The sequence below is a fragment of the Salvelinus namaycush genome, chromosome 29 (genome assembly GCF_016432855.1).
Source record: "Salvelinus namaycush isolate Seneca chromosome 29, SaNama_1.0, whole genome shotgun sequence".
NCBI classification, from domain to species: Eukaryota; Metazoa; Chordata; class Actinopteri; order Salmoniformes; family Salmonidae; genus Salvelinus; species Salvelinus namaycush.
In genome coordinates this window covers 29,293,186-29,300,922 of record NC_052335.1, presented here as the reverse complement: position 1 = coordinate 29,300,922, position 7,737 = coordinate 29,293,186, and positions in this window count along the sequence as shown.

Genomic DNA, 7,737 nt, shown 5'->3' with positions numbered 1-7,737 from the left:
TGTCACATGTGAATTGTTACGGAAGCCGAAAAGGGATGTGTCTCAAGAGACGCAACATGCACATCATCCTTTCATCCACACGATGTCACTAAAGACATAGGCTACATCAAAGAGCCACCGACAAACATGACAAAGAGGAGGTGTAGGAGGAAGAGGAGGATGGTGGTGTTGAATCATTTCAGCATTTCAATCAGTCATAATAATTTCAGTTGATTCCAATGCCGAAGATATAACCTACTGTGCTTTAGCAATGAGGAGGATCCACTGAAGGAGAGCTTGAACTACCGCCCTGTAGTTACAGTGTCAGTAGCCTGCCCTACACTACCATCTGTGAAAAAAAAGCCTGGGCCTCTTGGTACAGGCAGTATACCTTGCCATACAGATGCTACACTATTCCCACCCTGCGTCCAAACCCCAATGCGAACCAGGGAACATTTCCAACTAGGTTCTGAGGGATTCCATTAATGTAGCAATTAAAGAGGATCAGCCAGTGCCATGTTTAAACCATGCCTCTTGGCCAGGGTTTCCCAAACTACACATTTCGGGGGGTTTTGTGCACCGGCACCCATTGGGGTCCCCAGGACCGAGTTTGGGAAACGCTGGCCAAGAGGCATCCTTCTCACAAACACAGTGGCGACCCGTCATTCTGGGCCCAACTGTTTTGAGCCCCAATTTTTTGCATAAAAAGTTTTTTGCAAACAATGTAAAAAAATATATAGACTACCGTTCAAAGGTTTGGGGTCACTTAGAAATGTTCTTGTTTTTGAAAGGAAAGCAAATTTTTTGTCCATTAAAATAACATCAAATTGATCAGGAATACAGTGTAGACATTGTTAATATTGTAAATGACTATTGTAACTGGAAACGGCAGATTTTTTATGGAATATCTAAATAGGCGTACAGAGGCCCATTATCAGCAACCATCACCCCTGTGTTTCAATGGCATGTTGTGTTAGCTAATCCAAGTTTATCATTTTAAAAGGCTAATTGATCATTAGAAAACCCTTTTGTTATTATTTTAGCACAGCTGAAAACTGTTGTTCTGATTAAAGAAGCAATAAAACTGGCCTTCTTTAAACTAGTTGAGTATCTGGAGCATCAGCATTTGTGGGTTCGATTACAGGCTCCAAATGGCCAGAAACAAATAACTTTCTTCTGAAACTCGTCAGTCTACTCTTGTTCTGAGAAATGAAGGCTATTCCATGCGAGAAATTGCCAAGAAACTGAAAATCTCATACAACGCTGTGTACTACTCCCTTCCCAGAACAGCTGGCTCTAACCAGAATAGAAAGAGGAGTGGGAGGCCCCGGTGCACAACTGAGCAAGAGTACAAGTACATTAGAGTGTCTAGTTTGAGGAAATCTGCCTAGAAGGCCAGCATCCCGGAGTCGCCTCTCACTTATGACGTTGAGACTGGTGTTTTGCGGGTACTCTTTAATGAAGTGACCCCAAACTTTTGAACGGTAGTGTATGTCATTGAGTTAATAAAGCCACATACAAACATGACCTTTTTTTTGTTTTCTTGAGTAAGGCAGCTCCAAAATGCAGGTGTTTCAGCCTAGCTCAGTGTTTTCTGTGGTGGTGGGGCAAGCCAGTAGAAAATACGGAGCGTTGCAACGAAAGACTTTGATGACAAAATTTGCCCACGAAGGACTGCCGCGCCACTTTCCTGTTCAAAAGAGCACAGCACAACAAGGTGAGTCCAAAAGTGTATTGTATGCTGCTGCATAAATTATGTAATATGCCAGGGAGATATGTATACTGTAGCTAAGACACTAATACTAAGTGTATGTTGTGTAGTAAGATGTTAGTAGCCCATGTGCCTCACCCTAATAATTTGGTCCATTTACCCCTCTTAATTTTTCCTACTGTTCTGACTCGGTGGTACACATGTAGCCTATAACCTGTTTTATAGAAATGTAATCATTGAATATTGTAAGCGCTTTCATTGTCTGCTTTTATGTCCCCTTTATGTATCCTACGGTTCTGACTTGGTGTACAGGAAGAACACTGTAAGAATGGCCCATGTTCTGAATTCTGTCACTGTACATTTCAAAAGTGCTAAACAAATAGTTAAATTGACTACGTCCGTCCTCGCTCGCTCATTAATGTCATAATTGAAGTTACGGATTGCCTCTTACACGCTTGTCTTCCCCTTATACCATAGTTCGTACATCTCAATTGTCATTAGAAACCACATTTGTTTAAGCAAGTCAGCCATATCAGTCATGTTTTTTTTAAGGCAGTAAATGAGGCTGAATGAACTGTTTCACTGCCAGACAAGGCTCTGCTGATAGGCAGGTGTAGCAGTGGTAAGGTGTTGGGGCTGCTGTTGGGACAGCTTTATGTAGGTCCTAACAGTTTGTGGGCAGCATTTGTCACCGTTATATTGCAATTAATATATTGTTTAGTGTTGTTTTGTGTAGTGGCTTTGCTGGCATGCATTTTTTTACCCCACCAACGTTTACATGCTAAAATCGCCACTGCACAAGCAGGCTGGTGACATTCTGTGACAATCTCAGTTCTATGCGAAGAGTTCATTGAACTGAATTTTTTAAAATTGTTTTCAATTCCATAAATGTACTGATGTAAATCTTTTCTAATGACTTTGTATTTATCTTGTTTAATGCATCTGATTTTGTAACTGTCATCTTTGAATTATGGTATTATTTTGGTTTATTTTTTAAAATCTAATCCGAATGACAGAGTCGAAGTTGTCTCTGGGAAGAAATAAAGTTATTTTTATTATATTTCTGAATGGATACAAAAATGGATATAATCGCTTGTAATATAGTGACTGTCCAATCAGAGACGTTACAGCGCCCCAAAGAGCGGGCTTTGAGACCATGCGGATACCGCTCCTACAGGTGGGCCAGCCAGCCACTTCCACACGCAGTTGGTAATCTAAGTTTCCAAGTGAATTGCTGCTTGGCTCGAGCTCTCGTTCCTTCTCTCCTCCGAGGAATGATGAGGTGATTCGGAGCACCAACAATGGGACCGAGCATGTATTGATGCTTGCCACGCAGAACCTAAACTCCAAAGCAACCCTGGACCTTCAGAACGTGGAGGAGAAGTAACTCCAAAACGTGTCGCTGTTTCAAGGATGTTCTTCCCAGATGTGCCTCTCTCAGCCATCAATTACGCGCTCGTGTTGGGAATAACGTGTCTGACGGTCTTCTGCAACTTCACCAAAAGTTCCTCTGAGTTTTCAGGTTGGGAAAGCATGCTTACCCCAGTCTAATTGATGCTGCGTTTGTTTTAACATTGTAGTCTATACTTTGTGTAATACATGCCTTATACTAGTTGTTTTTGGCTAGAACAAGTGAGGGCGATACATTGAGAAAATCCATATTGGGTGGTGTTGGTCAGGTGATAAAGTCGCGGTCATCTGCACAGAAAGTATTTTGGGCTAGGCTACTTTATATTTCAGATTTGCAGAGTGCAGTGCGGATTGTTATTGGTTGTAGTTTTTACTACATGTTTTGTAGTCTATGGGCCCCATTTGGCGTGTTACAACCTGCGGTGCATGTGTTTGCTTCAAATCAAAAAGACTAACGCTTTTAAAGGCACGCAGTAAGATGTAGGTATTTCCAACTACAAGGACCCATGAGCACCAACATGGGATGTTCATAGGAGCATGTCCAATTGGGTGTCAAAACTAAGAATCAATTTTTTTTGAGAAATTAAGGCATATATATATATATACACACACACAGTGCCTTCGGGAAGTATTCAGACCCCTTGACTTTTTCCACATTTTGTTATGTTACAGCCTTATTCTAAAATGGATTAAATCGTTCACCCCACCCCCCCCCCTCCCCTCATCAATCTACACACAATACCCCATAATGACAAAGCAAAAACAGGTTTTTAGAAATGTTTGCTAATTTATTACAACAAAAAAACGGAAATAAATCATTTACATAAGTATTCAGACCCTTTAGTCAGTACTTTGTTGAAGCACCTTTGACTGCGATTACAGCATCGCGTCTTCTTGGGTATGACACTATGAAGCTTGGCACATCTGTATTTGTGTAGTTTCTCCCATTCTTCTCTGCAGATCCTCTCAAGCTCTGTCATGTTGGATGGGGAACGTTGCTGCACAGCTATTTTCAGGTCTCTCCAGAGATGTTTGATTGGGTTAAAGTCTGGGCTCTGGCTGGGCACCTCAAGGACATTCAGAGACTTGTCCCGAAGCCACTCCTGCGTTTTCTTGGATGTGTGCTTAGAGTCGTTGTCCTGTTGGAAGGTGAACCTTCGCCCCAGTCTGAGCGCTCTGGAGCAGGTTTTCATCGAGGCTCTCTCTGTACTTTGCTCCGTTCATCTCTCCCTCGATCCTGACTAGTCTCCCAGTCCGTGCTGCTGAAAAATATCCCCACAACATGATAATGCCACGACCATGCTTCATCGTAGGGATGGTGCCAGGCTTTCTCCAGACGTGGCGCTTGGCATCCAGGCCAAAGAGTTCAATCTATGTTTCATCAGACTGAGAGTTTTTAGGTGCCTTTTGGCAAACTCCAAGCCGGTTGTCATGTGCCTTTTACTGAGGAGTGGCTTCCGTCTGGCCACTCTACCATATAGGCCTGATTGGTGGAGTGTTGCAGAGATGTCCTCTGGAAGCTTCTCCCATCTCCACAGAGGAACTTTAGAGCTCTGTTAGAGTGAACATTGGGTTCTTGGTCACCTTCCTGACCAAGGCCCTTCTCCCCTATTTTAGAGTTTAGATTCTTCAAAGTAGCCACCCTTTGCCTTGATGACAGCTTTGCACACTCTTGGCATTCTCTCAACCAGCTTCACCTGGAATGCTTTTCCAACAATCTTGAAAGAGTTCCCACATATGCTGAGCACTTGTTGGCTGCTTTTCCTTCACTCTGCGGTCCAACTCATCCCAAACCATCTCAATTGGGTTGAGGCCGGGTGAGTGTGGAGGCCAGGTCATATGACCATATGATACAGCACTCCATCACTATCCTTCTTGGTCAAATAGCCCTTACACAGCCTGGAGGTGTGTTGGGTCATTGTCCTGTTGAAAAACAAATTATAGTCCCACTAAGTGCAAACCAGATGGGATGGCGTATCGCTGCAGAATGCTGTGGTAGGCATGCTGGTTAAGTGTGCCTTGAATTCTAAATAAATCACTGATAGAGTCACCAGCAAAGCACCATCACACCTCCTCCTCCATGCTTCACTGTGGGATCCACACATGCGGCAATCATCTGTTCACCTATTCTGCGTCTCACAAAGACACGGTGGTTGGAACCAAAAATCTAAAATTTGGACTCATCAGACCAAAGGACAGATTTCCACTCGTCTAATGTCCATTGCTCATGTTTCTTGGGCCAAACAAGTGTCTTCTTATTATTGTTGTCCTTTCATATTGGTTTCTTTGCAGCAGTTCGACCATGAAGGCCTGATTCACGCAGTCTCTTCTGAAGAGTTGATGTTGAGATGTGTCTGTTAGTTGAACTCTGTGAAGCATTTATTTGGGCTGCAATTTCTGAGGCTGGTAACTCTAATGAACTTATCCTCTGCAGCAGAGGAAACTCTGGGTCTTCCTTTCCTGTGGCGGTCCTCATGAGAGTCAGTTTCATCATAGCGCTTGATGGTTTTTGCGTCTGCACTTGAAGAAACTTGACATTTTTTCCCGGATTGATTGACCTTCATGTCTTAAAGTAATGATGGACTGTCGTTTCTCTTTGCTTATTTGAGCTGTTCTTGCCATAGTATGGACTTGGTCTGTTACCAAATGGGGCTTTCTTCTGTATACCACCCCCTTGTCACAACACAACTGATTGGTTCAAACACATTAAGAAGGAAAGAAATTCCACAAATTAACATTTAACAAGGCACACCTGTTAATCGAAATGCATACCAGGTGACTACCTCATGAAGCTGGTTGAGGGAATGCCAAGGGTGTGCAAAGCTGTCATCAAGGCAAAGGGTGACTACTTTGAAGAATCTCAAATATAAAATATATTTTGATTTGTTTAACACTTTGGTTACTACATGATTCCATATGTGTTATTTCATAGTTTCAATTATTCTACAATGTAGAAAATAGTAAAATAAAGAAAACTGCCTCTGGAAGCAACGTCAGCACAATAACTTTTCTTCGGGAGCTCCAAGAAAAGGGTTTTCATGGCCGAGCAGCCGCACACAAGCCTAAGATCACCATGCGCAATGCCAAGTGTTGGCTGGTGTGGTGTAAAGCTCGCCGCCATTGGACTCCGGAGCAGTGGAAACATGTTCTCTGGAGTGATGAATCACGCTTTACCATCTGGCAGTCCGACGGACGAATTAGGGTTTGGCGGATCCCAGGAGAACGCTACCTACCCCAATGCATAGTGCCAACTGTAAAGTTTGGTGGAGGAGGAATAATGATCTGGGGCTGTTTTTCATGGTTCGGGCTAGGCCCCTTAGTTCCAGTGAAGGGAAATCTTAACGCTACAGCATACAATGACATTCTAGATGATCCTGTGCTTCCAACTTTGTGGCAACAGTTTGGGGAAGGCCCTTTCCTGTTTCAGCATGACATGTGCACAAAGCAAGGTCCATACGGAAATGGTTTGTCGAGATCAGTGTGGAAGAACTTGACTGGCCTGCACAGAGCACTGACCTCAACCCCATCTAACACCTTTGGGATGAATTGGAACGCAGAGCCATGCCTAATTGCCCAACATCAGTGCCGATCTCACGAATGGTCTTGTGGCTGAATGTAAGCAAGTCCCCGCAGCAATGTTCCAACGTGTAGTGGAAAGCCTTCCCAGAAGAGTGGAGGCTGTTATAGCAACAAAGGGGGGACCAACTCCATATTAATGGCCATGATTTTGGAATGAGATGTTCGACAAGCAGGTGTCCACATACTTTTGGTCATGTAGTGTAGCTATATACAGAACAGTACATTAAAGAAAAGTAGAGTACAGTAGAGCACACTATAGTGGAGTACAGTGTAATGTGCTGTATTGCACTGTACTCTACTGTAATGTACTAAACATGTCTAATTTACTGTACTGTACTCTACAGTGATATCCAATCTTGTGACCAACCAAATGTGGTCTTGTTTGGGGGTGGAGCTCATTACAATAATAGCCCGTGTGTAGAATAAAACCCAAATATGCAAACAACAAAAAAAAGCATGTTGCATATTACTTTGTGTACCCATTCAGGATAAATCACCATGTAGAGAATGACATTCATATCCATAATTATTCATTTCAGTATAGTACAGATCAGGGACCCATGTTACAATTACGTTACCATAATTATGTTAGAGGATGTAAATTCACTTCACCTACTGTAGTTCAATAACCAAAATACTGTCACGTCCTGGCCATAGAGAGTCCTTATTGTCTATGGTAGAGTAGGTCAGGGCGTGACTAGGGGTTAGTCTAGTTTATATTTTCTATGTGGGGTTCTAGTTTGATTTTTCTATGTTGGTGTTTTAGTATGATTCCCAATTAGAGGCAGCTGGCTATCGTTGTCTCTAATTGGGGATCATACTTAAGTATCATTTTTCCCACCTGTGGGTTATGGGATATTGTTTTGAGTAGTGCACGGTGCACTGCTGTAGTCACGGTTTGTTGTTCGTTTATTGTTTATTGTTTGTTTTGCTAAGTTTCACTTTATAATAAATTATGTGGAACTCTACGTACGCTGCGCCTTGGTCCGACCATTATTACGAGCATCGTGACAAATAAAAATGTCAAATTCAAGGTGTTATGTCATAGCTGACACCCA